Raw genomic sequence first — 21510 nt, forward strand, 5'->3', positions numbered from 1 at the left:
TATCCCCAAATGTAAATGGGATAAATGCCCCAATGAAAAGACACAGACTGGCAAATTGGATAAAAAGCCAAAACCCATCAGTGTGCTGTATTCAGGAAACCCATCTCACATGCAAGGATACACATAGCCTCAAAATAAAGGGATGGAAGAAGATTTGCCAAGCAAATGGAGAGCAAAAAAAGGCAGAAGGTGCAATTCTCGTCTGATAAAATAGACTTTAAAGCAACAAAGATCAAAAGAGACAAAGAAGGACATTACATAATGGTAAAAGGATCACTGCAACAAGAAGAGCTAACGATCCTAAATATATACGCACCCAATACAGGAGCACCCAGATACATAAGGCAAGTTCTTAATGACTTACAAAGAGACTTAGACTCCCACACAATAATAGTGGGAGACTTTAACACCCCATTGTCAATATTAGACAGATCAACCAGACAGAAAATTAACAAGGATATCCAGGACCTGAACTCAGACCTGGAACAAGCAAAACAAGCAAACCTAATAGACATTTACAGAACTCTCCACCCCAAATCCACAGAATATACATTCTTTTCAGCACCACATCACACCTACTCTAAAATTGACCACATAATTGAAAGTAAATCACTCCTCAGCAAATGCAAAAGAACAGAAATCATAGAAAACAGTCTCTCAGACCACAGTGCAATCGAGTTAGAACTCAGAATTCAGAAACTAACTCAGAACCACACAGTTTCATGGAAACTGAATAACTGGCTCTTGAATGTTGACTGGATAAACAGTGAAATGGAGGCATGAATAAAGATGTTCTTTGAAACCAATGAGAATGAAGACACAACATACCAGAATCTCTGGGACATATTTAAAGCAGTCTCTAGAGGAAAATATGTAACAATAAGTGCCCACATGAGAAGCAAGGAGAGATCTAAAATTGAAACCCTAGCATCAAAATTGAAAGAGCTAGAGGAGCAAGATAAAAACAAACAAACAAACAAAAAAAAAAACTCAAAGCCTAGCAGAAGACAGGAAGTAACTAAATCAGAGCAGAACTGAAGGAGACCGAGACACAAAAAAAACCTTCAAAAAATCAATAAAATCAGGAGCTTTTTCCAAAAGATCAACAAAATAGACCACTAGCCAGATTAATAAAAAAGAAAAGAGAGAATAACCAAATTGATGCAATAAAAAACGATCAAGGGGATATCACCACAGATTCCACAGAAATTCAAACCATCATCACAGATTATTAAAAAAACTCTATGCACATAAACTAGTAAACCTGGAAGAAATGGATAAATTCCTGGACACCTGCATCCTCCCAAGCCTAAACCAGGAAGAAGTTGAAACCCTGAATAGAACAATAACAAGGTCTGAAGTTGAGGCAGCAATTAAGAGCCTACCACCCAAAAAAAGCCCAGGTCCAGATGGGTTCACAGCCGAATTCTACCAGACATACAAAGAGGAGCTGGTATCATTGCTTCTGAAACTATTCCAGACAATCCAAAAAGAGGAAATCCTTCCCAAATCATTTTACTAAACCAACATCATCCTGATACCAAAACCCAGCAGAGACTCAACAAGAAAAGAAAACTTCAGGCCAATATCCATGATGAACATACATGCAAAAATCTTCAATGAAATACTGGCAAGCCGATTGCAACAGCACATCAAAAAGCTTATCCACCATGATCAAGTAGGATTCATCCCAGGGATGCAAGGCTGGTTCAACATACACAAGTCTATAAACATAATTCACCACATAAACAGAACCAAAGACAAAAACCACATGATTATCTCAATTGATGCAGAGAAGGCCTTTGACAAAATTCAACAGCCGTTTATGCTAAAAACCCTCAATAAACTAGGTATTGATGGAATGTATCTCAAAATAATGAAAGCTATTTATGACAAACCAACAGCCAATATCATACTGAATGGGCAAAAACTGGAAGCATTCCCTTTGAAATCTGGAACTGGACAAGGATGCCCTCTCACACCACTCCTATTCAATATAGTACTGAAAGTTCTGGCCAGAGAAATCAGGCAAGAAAAAGAAATAAAGGGTATTCAAATAGGAAAGGAGGAAGTCAAGTTGTCTCTATTTGCAGATGACATGATTGTATATCTAGAACACCCCATCGTCTCAGCCCAAAATCTCCTGAAACTGATAAACAACTTCAGCAAAGTCTCAGGATACAAAATCAATGTGCAAAAATCACAAGCATTCCTATACACCAATAACAGACTTAAAGAGAGCCAAATCAAGAACAAACTGCCATTCACGATTGCTACAAAGAGAATAAAATACCTAGGAATACAGCTAACAAGGAACGTAAAGGACCTCTTCAAGGAGAACTACAAGCCACTGCTCAACGAAATAAGAGAGGACACAGAGAGATGGAGAATCATTCCATGTTCATGGCTAGGAAGAATCAATATCATGAAAATGGTCATACTGCCCAAAGTAATTTACAGATTCAACGCTATTCCCATCAAGCTACCAATGACCTTCTTCACAGAATTGGAAAAAAACACCTTAAACTTCATATGGAACCAAACAAGAGCCTGAATAGCCAAGTCAATTCTAAGCAAAAAGAACAAAGCAGGAGGCATCACACTACCAGACTTCAAATTATACTACAAGGCTACAGTAATCTAAACAGCATGGTACTGGTACCAAAACAGAGATATAGACCAATGGAACAGAACAGAGGCCTCGGAGGAAACACAACATATCTACAACCATCCGATTTTTGACAAACCTGACAAAAACAAGCAATGGGGAAAGGATTTTCTGTCTAATAAATGGTGTTGGGAAAACTGGCTAGCCATGTGCTGAAAGCAGAAACTGGACCCCTTCCTGACACCTTACACTAAAATTAACTCCACATGCATTAAAGACTTAAACATCAGACCTAACACCATAAAAACCCTAGAAGAAAATCTAGGCAAAACTACTCAGGACATGGGTGCAGGCAAGGACTTCATGACCAAAACACCAAAAGCATTGGCAACAAAAGCCAAAATAGACAAATGGGACCTAATCAAACTCCACAGCTTCTGCATGCCAAAAGAAACAGTCATTAGAGTGAATTGGCAACCAACAGAATGGGAAAAAATTTTTGCAGTCTACCCATCTGACAAGGAGCTTTGTAAATATCCAGAATTTACAAAGAACTAAAACAGATCTGCAGGAAAAAAACAAACAAGCCCATTCAAAAGTGGGCAAAGGATATGAACAGACACTTTACAAAAGAAGACATACAAGAAGCCAACAAACATAAAAAAATGCTCATCATCACTGTTCATTAGAGAAATGAAAATCAAAACTACATTGAGATATCATCTCATGCCAGTTAGAATGGCGATCGTTAAAAAATCTGGAGACAACAGATGCTGGAGAGGATGTGGAGAAATAGGAACACTTTTACACTGTTGGTAGGAGTGTAAATTAGTTCAACCATTGTGGAAGACAGTGTGGCAATTCCTTAAGGACCTAGAAATAGAAATTCCATTTGACCCAGCAATCCCATTACTGGGTATATATCCAAAGGATTATAAATCATTCTACTATAAGGATACATGCACATGAATGTTCATTACAGCACTGTTTACAATAGCAAAGACCTGGAACCAACCCAAATGCCCATCAATCAGAGACTGGACAGGGAAAATGTGGCACATATACACCATGGAATATTATGCAGCCATCAAAAATGATGAGTTCATGTCCTTTGTAGGGACATGGATGAACCTGGAAACCATCATTCTCAGCAAACTGGCACAAGAACAGAAAATCAAACACCGCATATTCTCACTCATAGGCGGGTGTTAAACAATGAGAACACATGGACACAGGGAGGGGAGCACTACACACTGGGGTCTGTTGGAGGCAAATGGGGGAGGGATGGGGTTGGGGAGGTGGGGAGAGATAGCATGGGGAGAAATGTCAGAAATAGGTGAAGGGGAGGAAGGCAGCAAATCACACTGCCATGTGTGTACCTATGCAACAATCTTGCATATTCTTTGCTTGTACCCCAAAACATAAAATGCAATTAAAAAAAAAAAAACTCTAGAAGAAAACCTAGGCAAAACCATTCAGGACATAGATGTAGGCAAGGACTTCATGACCAAAACGCCAAAAGCATTGGCAACAAAAGCCAAAATAGACAAATGGGACCTAATCAAACTCTACAGCTTCTGCACAGCAAAAGAAACAGTCATTAGAGTGAATCAGCAACCAACAGAATGGGAAAAAATTTTTGCAATCTACCCATCTGACGAAGGGCTGATATCTAGAATCTACAAAGAACTAAAACAGGTTTACAAGAAACAAACAAACAAGCCCATTCAAAAGTGGGCAAAGGATATGAACAGACACTTTACAAAAGAAGACATACAAGAGGCCAACAAACATATAAAAAATTGCTCATCATCGCTTGTCATTAGAGAAATGAAAATCAAATCTACATTGAGATACCATCTCACGCCAGTTAGAATGGCAATCATTAAAAAATCTGGAGACAACAGATGCTGGAGAGGATGTGGATAAATAGGAACTTTTACACTGTTGATGGGAGTGTAAATTAGTTCAACCATTGTGGAAGACAGCATGGCGATACCTCAAGGACCTAGAAATAGAAATTCCATTTGACCCAGCAATCCCATTACTGGGTATATATCCAAAGGATTATAAATCATTCTCCTATAAGGACACATGCACATGAATGTTCATTGCAGCACTGTTTACAATAGCAAAGACCTGGAACCAACCCAAATGCCCATCAATGAGAGACTGGACAGGGAAGATGTGGCACATATACACCATGGAATATGATGTCACCAACGAAAACGATGAGTTGGTATCCTTTGTAGGGACATGGATGAACCTGGAAACCATCATTCTCAGCAAACTGACACAAGAACAGAAAATCAAACACCACATGTTCTCACTCATAGGTGGGTGTTGAACAATGAGAACACATGGACACAGGGAGGGGAGCACTACACACTGGGGTCTGTTGGGGGGAAATAGGGGAGGGACAGCAGGGAGTCAGCAGTTGGGGAGAGATAGCATGGGGAGAAATGCCAGATATAGGTGATGGGGAGGAGGGCAGCAAATCACACTGCCTGTGCAACAATCTTGCATGTTCGTCCCCATGTACCCCAAAACCTAAAATGAAATAAAAAATAAAAAATTTTAAAAAAAGAGAGATAAGGAAAAACTGGAGCCCTTAGGTCCAGGAGACAGTGAGACCCAACCAGCCCCAGGTAAGCTTCCTGTAAGTGGCCCTTTCCACAGTGTGAGTGCAGCTGAGTCCTTCCTTCATCAGGTGTCTGCATAAATTATAAATGGCATGAGAGAAGAGGCAAACTTACGAGGTATTTAGGAAAGAGTATGGAACTAAAGAAGGCCAATTTTGTGAAGCCAAAAGCAAACAGACAGATGCATTCATTTACATGGAAAAGTCAGTTGGGAAGGAAGCATTTCTCCTTGTGAATTCATTTACCAGCACCATCTTCTCTAAATTCTAGCCTTTAGGATCCTCCAGGTCAACATCCTCTTCCAGGCTTCAAGCAAGTCATTGGTTTCAGCATCTGGGAAAACCAAGGAATGTTATGTAACTGTCTCATGCATGTGCATGTGTATGTTCTTATAAAGAGAAGGCTCCTAGTGTTCATCAGATCCCAAAGTAATCTATGAGCTGAGAAGGTCAGAAGCCCTGCTCCAGTCTGCCCCTGCCAAGAGCCAGGCATTGCTCTGCAGGGATGAAGCTCCATTCGGATCCTGCCCATGGCCAGCTGAAGCCTTTTCTGCCTCTTGGAAGCCCTGAAGCCACTTATTTTAAGACCATGGCCTATAGTGTGGATCTTCAACTGCTGATTGCAATAGATTCAATGTCCCTTGACCAGGCAGCATGCCAGGGAAGCTGCATTTCCTCCACAAAGGCTGACAGAAAAACTTAGGACCCAACTTACCAGAAAACATGAAGGCGCCAAAGTCAGCTTTCCCATTATAGTCATAGGTTCTACCACACTGGTGATGAATCCTCAGCACAGGCAAAAAAACAGGATGGCATAAAAATAAAGCACATCTCAGGCCGGGTGCGGTGGCTCACGCCTGTAATACCAGCACTTTGGGAGGCTGAGGAGGGTGGATCATGAGGTCAAGAGATCAAGACCATCCTGGTCAACAGGGTGAAACCCCATCTCTACTAAAAATACAAAAAATTAGCTGGGCATGGTGGTGCACGCCTGTAGTCCCAGCTACCAGGGAGGCTGAGGCAGGAGAATTGCTTGAACCCAGGAGGCGGAGGTTGCGGTGAGCCGAGATCACGCCATTGCACTCCAGCCTGGGTAACAAGAGCGAAACTCCGTCTCTAAATAAATAAATAAATAAATAAATAAAGCACATCTCTTGGCCAGTGGTCTTGAAGTGTTCCTTCCACACCTGCCCACCTCAGCTTGCCTGTGGGCACCCTCTCCTTTCTGCAGAGGTTACTTGCAGCACGTCTTAGCCTTTCCACTCAAGTTCCATTCTCCACTTAGAGCCAAGTACCTTATCTAACCCACGATGCACACAGGAATGCAAAACATCCCCTGCTGTGTGCTGATGCCACATGCAGCAGGAAGTGATCCCAAGGTATCCTGAAATTAACTTACCGAGTTGCATGCAGCATTTCCTTCCTTTTATTTTTGTTTTGAAGGAGAATAGAATGGAATGGAATAGACAGACTAGACTAGAACATATCTGAGTCATTGCATGGTAATGACTACTTGAGACTTGTGTTTCAGTGTGTATGGTGGGGTGGGGGGTGTCGCAATTTAAAATGTTGCCTCTCAGTCAGAAAAAAAACTTGAAAAGATGAATCTCAGGCCATCCACGGAGCTTTCACATGAGGTCCAGGGGCTTCTGAAGGGCTGTGAAGTTGCAGGGAACATGAAAACAAAAGCAGCAGGGACAGAGGACCTTGATTCAGGTCCAGGATGTGCTGTGTCCTCAGTCAGGTCCCACCATCCCTTTGAGCCTTTTTTCTCCATTTGTAAAATGAAGATAATCAATCTCATTTTGCCTACATTGAAAAACTGTTGTGCAGCTCAAATGGAACAGCGTTTGCTAAATGTGGTGCACATCACAGGACAAGGCTTATGTAAGGCATCTTGGAATTTTTGTTTATAGTGGCAAACTCATACCAGAAAAAGAAGAAATGGATAATAGGGTTGTTCAGGAGGTACAGGGGGTGCAGAGGGTGCTATGGTTTGAACGTGTTGCCAAAAATCATGTGTTGAAAACATAACCCATAATGCAACTGTGGTGGGAGGTAGGGCCTAATGGGAGGTGTTTGCATTACGAGGGCTCCACCCTCATGAACGGATCCAGGCCTATTATTAAAAGGTCAGAGGTTGTAAGTTCACCCTCTTGCTCTCTCTCACCTTCTCTTTGCCATTTTGCCATGAAATGAAGCAGCAAGAAGGCCGTCGTCAGATGCCAGTCCCTCAGTCTTGGAGTTCTCAGCCTCCAGAACTGTGAGAAGTAAATTTCTTTTCTTTATAAATTACTTAGTCTGTGGTATTCTGTTACAGCAACAAAAAAAAGATTAAGACAGAGAGTGTTAAAGATCCCTCAAGTCATCCCACGCGGCAGTCTCAGCAGTCTCCTAGTTCCTCTGTGTGTCAAGCCAGAGGAGATTATCCAGGTAATGCCTCAGGAATCCTCCTACTGCAGGGATTCTAAGCAACACAAGCAAGGGAAGTCTCGTTTGTTTTGTTTTCCAGTGTCATTGGCCCCAGGGCTGGTATTTGATAGCACCTGCATGTCTAGGGCTGACCAGTTCTTTCTGGCTCACTCCACCCCTGCAGAGCCCTAGGAAACCCATACAACTTCCTCATTGCCGATGAAGCAAGGCAAGTTGAAGTGCACGCCTCTTATGGAGTGAACACTGCTACCCTTTCTACTTCATGGAAAGGTCTTGCAAAACATTGTTTCTGTCTTCTTGCATGAATCATAGACTAAAGAATGAAGAAACACTTCTGAGTAACAAGGAAAAAAGAAAAGAAAGCAAGCTGTGATGATGTGTTCTTGGAACGTAACTCCAAGTCAGTTTACATGAGCAAAATCAACATGTAGATCTTTGTGTAGGGTTTGCTGCTAAAGGACAAAAAAAAAAAAAAAAAAAAATCCTTTCCTTTTCCTTTTTTTCTGATTAAAAAGCTAACAGACACTCACAAAAGCAAATAAAAAAATTAGTTCCCAAGAGGAAGACAATGTAAGCAATTTAAAGAACATTTTTCCAAATTTGTGTATTTTACTAAACTAAAAGATGGATATACATACATGGGTACAGTATAGATGCTATTTTCCACTCCACGTTCTTTTACTCATCCACATGACAGAGAGCTTCTCTGTGATGGTGAATAAAAATCTAGAACACTGCTATTAGTGTTCTGTCATAAAAATGAAGCAGTTAGTCAATCTCACTGAGTTGCTTCTTAAGTTTTGTATCTATAAAAAAATGCCAGGATAAACATTCTTATATATTCATTATTACGCATTTATCCAGTTATCTCCCAGGAATAAGTTTCTGAGAGAAGAATGATTGAGTCAAAAACTATCAGTATGTTAAAGGTTAATGCATATTGCCAAACTGCCCTGCAGAAATGGGGCATCAGGTCCCACCATCCCCGAATTGTAAAAGAAAACCCATTTCTCCACATCTAATCAATAGTGGCTATTGTCAGTCTTTTTACCTGTTTTCCAACATAGTAAGTAATAAATAATACGTATTTGTTGTTTTAATTGCATTTCTTTGATTTCAGTGAGATGTTAAATTATTAACTGTTATCACTGCAAATATACTACTAACAGTGACAATTGATAATGTGCATTGAAAAATTTCTCTGCAACAGACACTATACTAAGCTCTTTACAGAATTATTTTCTTTAATCCTCACAGTAACCACTCAAGGCAGGGAAAATAAGTATCCCTGTTTTACAGATAAAAACAAAGGCTTAGAGAGGTTAATCTGCTAAAGGTCATACAGTTAGTAAATAGTGAATCCAGAACTCAGTCAGGTAGATCTGCCTCTAAAGCCCACATTCTGTAGGAGGGCATCATTCTTCCATTTATTTCCATACACATGTGCACTAATTCTGTGTTTCTTCTATGTATGTTTCCATAGGTAAGTTTTATGTGTTTATGTCCTTTGCTCATTTTTTTTCAATCGGAGGGCTTCTGTTTTTATTAATTAGCAATAACTCTTTGTATATTAAGAATATTGTCATTTTTAAATCTACTTTTTTCTCTGTGAAATGTATTTATACCCAATTTACAACTTACATTTCTGTTTGTGATTAGTGTAATGAGTGAGTAATGACTTTGATAAGCTCTGAAGCCTGATATTGTACTCCTCAGGTATAGATGAGCCCAAGAAGCTTAGCCAAGCGGATGGGGTTAGATTTTGCCAGCAGCGCAGCCATGGACACTAAGAGGGCTGGATAAAAGCACACATGGCAATGGGAATGGGGGAAGAAGTGACAGAGAAAGCCAGCAGACAGGGTCGCATAGCTGCAATTTCCTCTTCAGTGAGCCTCTTTAGGAAAGGAGGTCTCTCCGTTTTTCTCACCTTGCAGGACCTTCTCTAACACTTTCCCTCACTTCTGCCACCATATCCCAAGAACAGGAGTTTTGTCATATGGTATGTTTTAGGGCTTCAAAATCTCTTTGCATCCCCAAATTTGAATTAACCCTTTATCAAAGCAAACACTAAGCAAAGACCCCCAGCACATCCCTCCTTTGGCCTTGGGGTAGGTTTATTGTCATAGCACAAACCGTCTTCCCTGTAGCAGGACAGGTGCCAAGGGGGACATGGGAAATTGGGGCCCAGTTGGGGTCCCACCAGGTACTGACTGGTAGTGTGGCCATAAGGAAGTTGTTTTCCAATCCCCTGGCTTTGGTTTTCTCACTAGCAAAATGGGGATGACATAGCCATGTCACAGACGGCTGGAAATTATATAAGAAAATGTTTACCAAGTGCCAATGCCTGTGTGACCCTGAGTGTTTAGAAGCTGGGCCTCTGACTCCACCAGTGTCCTTAGAGATGGTGACATCAAAGTCCTCTATGGCTTTCATTGGAGAAATGTAAAACATTGCTAGGACTCAGCTGCCTTGCTATTAAACTAGTATTTCAGTTGATGTGTCTCCAAGATTATTAACCCAAGAGAGACTGCCAGAGCTAAACAGCAGGACAGCATGACATTTCCTCACTCCTCATTGACCTCTTTCTCCTCTTTGTGGGCACCAAAGCCCTTCAAAGGCTGCCTGATCCTAGAATCCACAATTGCTTCACTCAGTGACTATTCATGAAGTATTGTTGGTCCCCAAATCCTCTGTCTTTGGCTTGGATTATACAGGATTGCAGAGCTATAGTATAAATGAAGCAATACCAGGATTCATTCAAAGAAAGTTCCCCAGAACATCAGAACTTGTTGGAAGCAATAGAGGAGAAATGCAATCCTCTTAATTTCCTACAAAGACCAAAACAATCCCTCCTTTGCTGATGCTGGCTGGTTAGTTCCCAGCCATCCCTCTCCACCCTCAGAATGCTCCTCTTTTGGCCTTGAGGTAAGTTTATTGTCACAGCACCCTTTGTTTGCAGAGCAATGTAGATTTAGAGGAACTGGAGCTATGTGCATGGAGCTCCCCACTTTGCCAAGCACTGTAAACACACCTCATCCTCACAGCAGCCCAATGAGATCCCTAGTCACCTACTTAACAAAGCAGGAAGTCAAGATTCAGAAGATTGAACAGTTCCCAAAGCCACATAACTGGTCAATGACCAAAGTGCAACTTAAGCCCAGCTGCAGGCACCTTCAACACCCCCAGTCGCCTACCATGCACTCATCCTTTAGCCTTTACAAAGCACTTTCACATGTGTTTTCTTCTTGATTTGCCCCCAGATCCTTCAAATTGGCACAGCTCCCCTGCCATTGTCTCCATTTACTGATGTGGGGCTGAAAGAAGCTGCAGAATGGATTCTCACCCTCACTAACTGGCATGTGGTGCCTCTGGAGCCAAGCCCCAGGCATAGGCCTGCACCCCACCCAGGCAGCCTCCTGCAGCCAGGCCCCAGGGGTGGAGGGCACCCACCTGAGAGCTCCAAAGTGAGCTATTGAAGGAATACAAAAATATTTACCTTGTTTCTGAGATCAAAAATATTCTACTCAGAAATACGTCTGGACATTGCAACAAGATCTAAGTCAACATTGACCAACTCACTGGGGAATCCTGGGTTCAGGAGCCCTGCACCCCAATCCTTCTCCCCAAGGGGATCATTTGGCTTCACCAAGAAGGTACTGCTGCACAGGCCTTCAGCCCCAGCTGGAGGTCATCTCCACAGCTCCTTTTACTTGTAAAAGTTTATCAGTACAACCAACCCCTGAGGGCCACAGAGTTAGAGGTAAAACCAAGCGCGGCTCTGAAGGAGGAAGTATCGAACTGCAGCCAAAACAAATGTTGCCTGAGATGAGGGATTAGAGCAAACTACGAGAAGAGCTGGCACAATGAACACACTTACACTTCGTTATTCAAGGGCATGAGGTATGAAGGGCAGCTCGTCTTGGAGAATGCAACAGTCTGGTCAGCTTGCAGCCATTTTAAGCTGCATTCAATGAGGTGTCATCAAGGCTTTGAACATTCTTACTGGGGTCATACACTTTTTGAACTCAAAAGGATCTTTGAGAGAATCCAGTCCCATCCTCAAATTTAACAGTTGATGGAACTAGTGTCCAAATAAGTTCAGTGACTTACCCAAACTTATCGAGCTGGTCAGTGATAGAAAAGTGACCAGAAGTCAGGTGCAGAGCTTCAATAACATCAACACAGATTGCCAAGCCCTCAAAGGTGCTGTTTATGTGCACATACACATGCATATACATATGTGATGCAAATGTAAGCACACATGCACATACATACATGCACGGACATATACTCACACACACACTTCACTCAGACTCCACACAACACGTTCTTATCAAGCCATTCTGGGCATCCAAGCAGGATATACCTTGGGTAATGAGGTTGACCATGCAGCTGACTGAGAGGAACACTGCACCATGAGGGGCCTTGCTTACCGTCAGCTTTACATTTACACCTGTTGTTCCTTGACAGCCAGGCCAATAACAGCACTGACCTAGTGGGTGGTACTAGGTTTCCCAAATGACTGTATGGGAAAATGTTGACCAGCAGCTCAGAATGGTGCCCGGTACCTACAGATCCTCATTCATGTCCTAGATGGGGATGTGTCACTTCTTAGAAGGCAGGAAACAAGTGTAGTGTAAGGAGCAGAACTTCTGTGGTCAGACCACCCTGGGCCATGACCCCGACTCTGTTCTTAACTCTGGACAGCTTGCCCACTCTTGCTTGGCTATGGCACCCATGTATACATGAGTTGTTGTCAGGAGTGAATGAGGTGATGGCATTGGCTGCCCAACTGCCAGCAAATACGAAGGGCTCACAAATGGAAAGCAATCCAGGGTGCAATTTGCATGTGGTAGAGAAACACACCAGCCTACCTCTTCCTTTCCAAAAATCCAGATCTACAGTTTCCTCCTTGAGGGTGAGTTTTGTAATCCTACAGCACCAAAGTGTTGGGTGTGGCCTGGAGTCAGAACTCCATGCACTTCCACAGAAGAAAAGTTTCTCCAAAACTCTTTCAAAACTCACCTATTCAGGAAGTCTTTGCCAAGGGACTCAGAACTGACTTGGATGGGTCCTTTTCTGGTAGACATTCAGCACTTGATCTTTACTATATTATTCTCCACTTGTTGCTAAATTCCTTTCTAAGCATTCTCAAGTCCTTTCATCTAGGTTTGCTCTTCCCAACTCCATCACAATGTCCTGGGGAGAAATAATTACCCCTGTCAGCTAAGAAAGCATGTTCACCCAATAGGAACTCAAGAACCTGCTCCCAGAATATCTTTCCTTCCACCCTACCCTAACCGTGTGGTGAGGCCCCTGACATTCTTTAAGGCATTCTGCTGAAGTCACAGTTTCCCAGAAGCTCAGTTTGATGCTGGTGGGGAGTGGGAGGATCATCCCCCTCCCACATCACACATTCTGGACAGGAGCTCCTCTTCAGGGGCCACGTGCATGAGGCCAGATTCCATCAGGAGGAACAAGACACCTTGCAGGATGGCCTGGTCCAAGGACAAACTCAGACCCCCTGAGGGTCTCACACACTTGGCATGTGCCTGGTGAAAAAGCTCATCTCCATGGTCAGCCCTCAGAGCTGAAAATATTAGAAGCTAAAGTGGTAAGAGAGACAGGAGAAAGAGCCATGTCAACTCAGGTGAGAAGGTTCCTGCCAGACGGATTAGTGTCAGAAAGCTCTACACCCATTGTCCTCACTGTTCACACACACACACACACACACACACACACACACATACACACACACACCATTTGCTGATGTGAAGTAGCTAGATCAGACATTTGGCCCAAACTGAGCAACTTCAGGCTCAAACCACACACATCATGGAAGTGGCCTCAGGTGTGGGCATCTCACAGTTCATTGACTGGTTGAGCCTCCCACAGGGAAAATACAGACAACTGCCAAGGATTCAGCACCCAACAACATATGGCTCCCATAAATCACATCCTTATTCTCTAAAATCTTCATTATTTATTGAGCAATGGTCCTAAGAAGACTTTTTTCAGGAACATTATCACATTGAATTTAATACTGGCTACAATTCTTATTTCCCCAGTAAGGAAACAACTGCTTGGAGATGAAGTAGCTTGACAAGATCACATTGCTAGGAAGAGATAGAAGACTTTAAAAGGGAGCACAAAGCTATGAACCAAAATAGCAAGGTACAGGCATAAAAACAGACTCATACACTAAGAGAACAAAATAGCCCAAAAATAAATCCCCACATTTACAGCCAACTGATTTTCAACAAAGGTATCAATAGCACTCATTGGGAAAAGGGCAGTCTCTTCAATAAATGGTGCTGGAAAAACTAGATGTCCATATGCAGAACAATGAAACTAGATACTTATCTCTCACTATATACAAAAGTCAACTCAAAATGGATTAAAAGCCGAAATGTAAGACCTGAAACTATGAAACTACTAGAAAAACAACATAGGGAAAATTCTTCATGACACTGGAATGGGCAAAGATTTTTTGGAAAAGACTTCAAAAGCACAGGCAACAAAATGAAAAATATTCAAAGGGATTACATCAAACTTAAAAGTTTCCATATGACAAAGGAAACAATCAACACAGTGAAAAGCAACCCTACAAAATGGAAGGAAATATTTGCAAAGTATGCGTCTGACAAGGGATTAATACACATAATGCATAAACTCATATAACTCAACAGCAGAAGTAATAATAATGATCACTATCCAATTTTAAAATGGGCAAAGGGCCTGAACAGACATTTTCCAAAAGAAGATTTACAAATAGCCAGCAGATACAAGACAAAATATCCAACATCATTAATCATCAGGGAAGTACAAATCAAAACCACAATCCTATCTTGCCTCACCCCAGTTAGAATGGCTATTATCAAAAAGACAAAAAATAACAAATGCTGGTGTGGTTGCAGAGAAAAAGGAATTCTTATACACTGTCAGTGGGAATGTAAATTAGCACAGCCCTTACAGAAAATAGTATGGAGGTTCCTCAAAAAAATTAAAAATAGAATAATTTTTAAATTTAAAAAAATTAAAAATATGATCCAGCAATCCCACCACTAGGTATCTATGCAAAGGAAAGGAAGTCAGCAGTTCAAAGAGATATCTGCACTGTTCATTGCAGAATTATTCACAATAGCCAAGATTTGAAATCAACCTAGGTACTCCTCAGTGGATGAAGAAAATGGGTTACTGTATCACAGGCCTTGTACAAATTAATTTGTATTCAGCTGGTTTCATTCTTCTTTATGGCCAAACAGCATTCCATTACTTATATACAATCCTTACATGGCCTTTAAAAATAGTAAAAGATAAAGACAATATCGAAAAGGACCTATGATTTGCTGGAATTGACATCAGCCCCGGGGTAAACCATGCAGCCCTCAAACCCGTGATTGTTTAATTGTGCATTCCCAATGGGATCCCGCACTGCTTCCAGTGCCACAGCCAGATCCACACTAAAACATTAACCCCTGAAAATGGAAGGCCAGGGAGGGAGATGCTAAGCAGCACTGTTAATGCCTACACTCTCTTTACTCAGCTATCAGTATAAATTGAAATCTTAAAAACATGAGATATTTTTAATTAAACATATGTATGCCGACATGTGTTTCCCCTTCCCCCAATGAAATATCTAACCTCTCTGTGGGAACTACCACAATTCACTTAGCCTACCTCATTCTAGCCACAGCCTACTTCTCACCCTAATCTTCCTCATCTGGTTCTAGTCTCAGTCCCCCTCTCATTCTAGCCTCTGTTGTGACCAGCTCCTTCAGGGTGCAGCTCCTCAGCACCTCAACCCCAGCCCTCTCTGATGTCTGCCAGGACCTCTAGGTCCTCACACAGGAGAAACCTGGAAGTACAGGTTTAACACCTGTACTTAATACCCACTGGACCACCCTTACTCAGTGGGAGATGGAATCATGGAGAAGTCTTCACCCTTCTAGGGAAAAGTGGACAGCTCTTAAATGCATTTCTTAGGGGTCCTTAGGCGGTCTCTGGGAGCTGGTCCACAGGACACACCTACAAGAGCTTTCCTCCCCTGCCTTCCTCCCCCTGCTCCTGACTTCTGCTCCCTGGCATCATTTCCCACATAAACTCTCAGGCTGTGTCTCAGGGAAACCCTAGCCAAGACAAATCACTTCATGCAGTAAAATTTAATGACCATAGTTTTAGAATCAACAAATGGGACATGGCATCTTACAAAAGATGTCTCTGTACCACCTCTCCTCCAGGAAGGCAGATAGGCGGGAAGACCAAGACAGAACATCGAATTGAACAGAATTCCAGAGCATTTCATTAGTTTGTGTAATTAGTCAGAGAATTTGAAATAAGGCTATTTCCAAAATCTGAGCTGGATGGCTGCTGTACTTCTTCATGATGGTAAAAACAAAGTTGAGTTTTACTTCCCTTAAGAGAGTGAGACAAAGAAGCAAAGAAAAATCAGGTCTAGTGTGGCAGTATGCCAGGGCCCAGCCACATCAATGCTGAGAGGTTGTCACCACACCTGAGCTTGGATGGCTGAAGTAGCTTTTAAAACATAGTTTCCAGAAAGTTGAGATCAAAATCCCACACTAAACAAATATTTTAACTTGGAGGGAAGACTGTCCTCTAAGGTGTACCTGGAGTGTGTGGAGGAAGGAATACTAATATCACAATACTCTAAAAACAAACAACACAGAGCTTGAGAAACCAAGATTGTGCTTTACCAAACAGACAAAAGATCTTGGGAGCATTCCAGAAGGACAAGGGTTACCTGTAGATTAGAATGAGGAACCGAGAGACTGCCCGCACAGCTCAGAACCACTTTCGGGAGTATGCCTTCACACACGACTTACTGAGCCTACCAGTGAAGACACGCCGACATACGAGTTGGTTGTTCTGCACAGGTGTGGTGAGCGGGGAGACGAAAGAGACCTTCCCCCACTGTGTTTCAGGGCATGGGGCACAATGTGACACCTCAGGAGACTGGAGGAGGGAACCTAGCTAAATGACCATCTCAAGTTCCTGAATCTTCTGAGCCCCAGTTTCTACATCCTACAAAATTAGGCTGATAATATCAAAGAAACATCCTAAGAAAGAAGACATGAAAGGGCATTAGAGAAAGTGCTTTGTAGAAATAAATAATCCCATGCTTACTAGTACAAGAGCTGGGACAGACACTCACATTTGCTTAGAAAATCCTATGTTCCTAAATCAGCCCCATAAACTAGCATGAAAGGAAATACTTAAGTAAATGTAGACTACAAACAGCTTGTACATACCCTTAGGCAATACAAAAGCATCCCTGTCTTATGACTAACATGCAAAGCTATTCTTGTCTAACTGAAGGCGATCTAAGGGTGCCTTCTCTCACGGCAGTACCACCTGAGCCCAACTTGAGCTGGAGCATAACTTCGAAAGTAACATATGGATTAATATAACTGAGGCTGGCCTCCTGCCAATTGGTAGAAATTGGTCAACGCTTTCTTGAGCAAGATAAAGAAAACATTCTACTTTTTATTTGAGCTCCAATTTATCATTGCAATTGATATTTTGAAAACAAGAGCACAGCTAGAATAGCAGTACCATTTGCATAGTCTAGAAATTGAACCTAGCTAAGGCTCAGTGTCTGATAAATTCACCAATTAAAAGCAGTGCTTTGATCTAGTTATGGAGCATCAGTGGCTCCTAAGATTACAAAGGGAGAGACAATATGAGCTCCTTTTGTGATGGGAAAGCAAACCAATAACTTTAATGTAGTTTTATTTTAAAAACTGATCTGAGTATGATCAAGGCTCTAAATCCAATTACCAATTAACAGGAAATGTATATGGAAGAACATGTTAAAAGACACCATGGGAATGCAATCAGTAAAATCTAGAATGTTGGAAACTGTACAAACATCTCAGGTTTTCTTCAACAAAAGAAGATGGAAACAGAGAGAGAGAAAGAGAGAGAGAGTGAAAGGTAAAGGATTGACCTAATTTCTCATTAAATAAAAGCAGAAAGATATACTGACCAATATAAATATGCAAACTTTGAGTCCTGATTCAAAATGCATAAATGGTTTCTAAAATGTGTGACTTTGATTCCTGACCATGAAAAAGAAACTGGTATAGAATTTTTTCCCCTCCAAGGCAAAAAGAAAATTATACAAAAATGTTTAAAAATATATTTTTCAGACACAGGATATCAAACAATGTAAGACCGTGATCCTGAGAAAAGAAAGCAAAGGAGCTAAGTTTTACAATTGTCCTGGATTTCTGCCTGAAAGCAATTTTTGAACAGCACAAAAGGAACAGGGGAGGCCAGGAAAAGCACCACAATCTCCCTGGGTTGAGGAGAAACAGATCAGCATTTGGAGAGGCTGATCCAGCTGGAATTGGTAGAGCCAAGTTCAGAGACAAGTGAACTGTGGAAAGAAAGAGTTCCAGAGATGTACACAGGTGGCCCCTTGAGTCATTGGCAGAATATTAGTCTGTGCATTCACAGGGGGAGGATCCACAAGGCTAGACAAATAACTGAATAACTACAATTGAATCCATTCCCAGACCTGCACAAGGCCAAGAGGCATGAAAATTCTAACCAGCTAGAGCAGACACACCTTTTCGAACACTCAGAGCAATATGTAAAGATGTCAGAAGGATCATACCTTAGTACTAGAGCTAACTTAGCTCTAAAGTAGAGACTATTCTAGAATTTCCCTAAAAAGGCTTTAAAGCAAGCCTGGTAAAGATTAATCAGTAAACATATAACTTACCTGTCTGCCAAAACAAATTTCAAAACTTTTTAAGAAAGACAACTGTACCTAAACACTAAACAATAGAAACTCATAATGTCCTGCATCCAATAAAAAATCATTAGAAATGAAAGAAATCAGCAAATTTTGACCCATAGCAAGGGGAAAATCAGTCAAAAGAAACAGATATACATAACAGATGCTGGGAATAGCAGAATATAATTTTTTAAAAAAGTTATTATAAGTACATTTAAATTTTTTAAAGAAAACATGAGTATACTGAAGAGACAAATGAAAAATAATAAAAAGACTAAAATGGAAATTCTAGACAAGAAAAATACAAGTTCTGCAAGGAAGAATTCACTGTACAAGCATAACAGCTGATAGGATGCTCCAAAAGAAAGATCAGTGAAAGCAAAGACACTATCGCAGAAAATACTCAACCAACAAGCAAAGGGGAAGAAAGACAAACAACAAAAACAGAAACTCAGCAACCTGTAGCATAACATCCCCCCGTCAAACATACGTGTAGTTGGAGCCCAAGAAGATAGCGAGGAGGTGGCAAACTTCTGTGATGAAATCATGACTGAAAATTTGCCATTTCTGATGCAAACAATAAACCCACAGATCCAAGAAGCTCAGTGATATCTAAGATAGATAAACACAAATACTATCATAATCAAATTGCTAAAAGTTATTTATAAGCAGGAAAAGTTGTAAATGATTATATATGTAAATATAAAACATGTGTATATGTACACACACACATGTATATTTCCAATACATAATGTAACAAAAAGTAGATTCATTGTTGCCTGGGGCTAAGTATGGGAAGGGGAGATGGGACTGACTATAGGAAGATGAGACAGCTTTTTATGGAATTAAAGTATTCTCTTTTAATTATGATGGTGTTTATAGGAGTGTACACCCTTGACAAAGTTCATTTAAATGTACTGTTAAAATAGGTAGATCTTATTGTATATACAATATACCTTAATAAAATTGATTTTTAAACCATATAATATTTTTGGGATAAGCGACAATTTGAACATATACTGAGTATTTGATGACATTAAAAAATTACTGTTAATTGTATGGGTATCAATTAGTTATTGTGGTTAAGTTTGTTTTTAAGGGTTCTTATTGTGAGAAGTGCATAGTGAAATATTTACAGACAAAATTATATGATGTCAATATTGGTCTTTTTAAAATATAGGCAGCAGGGGAAAGGGAAGATAGAGTAATGTTGGCCATCAGTCAATAATTGTTGAAACTGGATACTGAGTACACGGGGACTCATTAAACTATTTTCTCCACTTTTATAACAACTTGAAACTTTCCAACATAAAAAATTCTTTTACATGCTTTAAACACATGAATTATGTGGCAAATTATTCAATTGAAAATGTAAACTGAGTAACTTTTTTGAGTGACAGATACTACAGGACATATACAAGCATAAGGAATGGTCTCTTTGGAACCATCATGGAACTCATGATTTAACTCACAATCTAGGAAATGCCAAGTAATCGAAAAAATTATATGATGAGAGTAGATGAGACCTTTTATGAGTCAGCATTAGGTTCCAAGAGAATTAAACTCCACAATAAGAGATTTAGATAAGATAGAGGTTTCTTTGCCTCTAAGATAAAAATCTGGAAATAGGCCACCAGAATTGGTAGCACTGTCAGAGCCATCAGAGCTGGCACCTGCAACAATGCAGTTCACAATCATTATCTCATTTAACCTTTCTCCAGCCCAGTAAAGAAGATACTGCCCAAGGTCAAATCTAAATGTCAGGATTTAATCCTGGATCTGAGACATTTTTCATGAAAAGAATTATAAAACAACACCCTCACATTTTTCCTTATTGCTTCACTATTGATACTCAGTTTAATTTTACCAAGATTAAAGAATTAGATAACTGGCATGGTGGTTCAGGCCTATAATCCCAGCCTTTTGGGAGGCCGAGGTGGGCAGATCATGAAGTCAGGAGATGGAGATCATCCTGGCTATCATAGTGAAGCCCTGTCTCTACTAAAACTACAAAACAAAAAAAGTAGCCAGGCGTGGTGGCACACACCTGTAGTCCCAGTTACTCAGGAGGCTGAGGCAGGAGAATCACTTGAACCTGGGAGGCGGAGGTTGCAGTGAGCCGAGATTGCACCACTTCACTCCAGCCTGGGGGACAGAGCAAGACTCTATCTCAAAAAAAAAAAAAAAAAGAATTAGATAGAGGCTTTGTGAAAATTTTGAACATGTTAATACTCTTGAATACACAATTATTCTTCATTAAGTCCAATTGCATATCATAATTTGCACATTCTTCTCTATTAATATAGTATCACTACCACTAGTCTAATATTTATTAGCCAAGAATAGGATAATTTTCTACTTCAAAGAAAATTATCTAGCTCAAAAAACAATACAGCTTAAATGAAAATAAAGAGGAAGAAAAATAATTCAAACTCTTTCATAGGGAATCTTTAAATGGTAAAACTATAGATTGATTACAATCATTCCCTGAGAGGGCATATTGGTTGAACAAAGAATAGCTTGATTATAATCTGGCCTGACAACAAAGTTGGCCCCATAGATTGTAAGGGAATCTTTACAAGGTAAAGGCAATGTACAAACAAAACAAATCAAAACAAAGCAAAAAACAACAAACACAAAAAACTTACATGTAAAGGACTTTGAAAGTTAAGGATGTAAGCTTGAGGTGCAATTCTATTTGTATATGAAAGTAACAATAATATGAATAGATGCCTGCATTCCTATAGCTTGGAAAGAACTTGGCAAAGAAGTTATAGGAATTTCACTAAGCTCAAAAGGCAGAATTACGGCAAAGTATTGCCAGTATTACGTAAGACAAGTTATTTATATTTTTGCAAGCAAATAAAATGGTAAATTAGTCTACCTTGCCAGCATGGATTCTAAGCATTATACTCAGTGTTAAAATTCTGCCCATTTAGTGATGTAGCCTTATATAATTCTGTCAACCCTTGCCAGGTAGTCAGAGTGTACCAACAGACTGGTGCACAATCTACTTTAGGTAATAATACAACCTCCATCTTTGAAGGTTGAGTTAATTAGAAAGTA

General features: G+C 40.6%; 1 long non-coding RNA gene across 1 annotated transcript in view; it reads right to left on the reverse strand.

Annotated features, from left to right (window-relative positions):
* The window catches only part of LOC120361113 (uncharacterized), a 46815-nt gene extending 26337 nt beyond the window's left edge, over window positions 1-20478 (reverse strand). Inside the window, exons 1-2 of the long non-coding RNA XR_012517401.1 lie at window positions 7420-20478; window positions 5446-5583 (exon numbers count right to left, since the gene is read on the reverse strand). This is a non-coding gene — a long non-coding RNA (uncharacterized LOC120361113). The remainder of the gene's footprint in view (window positions 1-5445; window positions 5584-7419) is intronic.
* Between the last annotated feature and the right edge of the window lie 1032 nt (window positions 20479-21510).

Source organism: Saimiri boliviensis, chromosome 4 (genome assembly GCF_048565385.1).
Source record: "Saimiri boliviensis isolate mSaiBol1 chromosome 4, mSaiBol1.pri, whole genome shotgun sequence".
Taxonomy (NCBI): Eukaryota; Metazoa; Chordata; class Mammalia; order Primates; family Cebidae; genus Saimiri; species Saimiri boliviensis.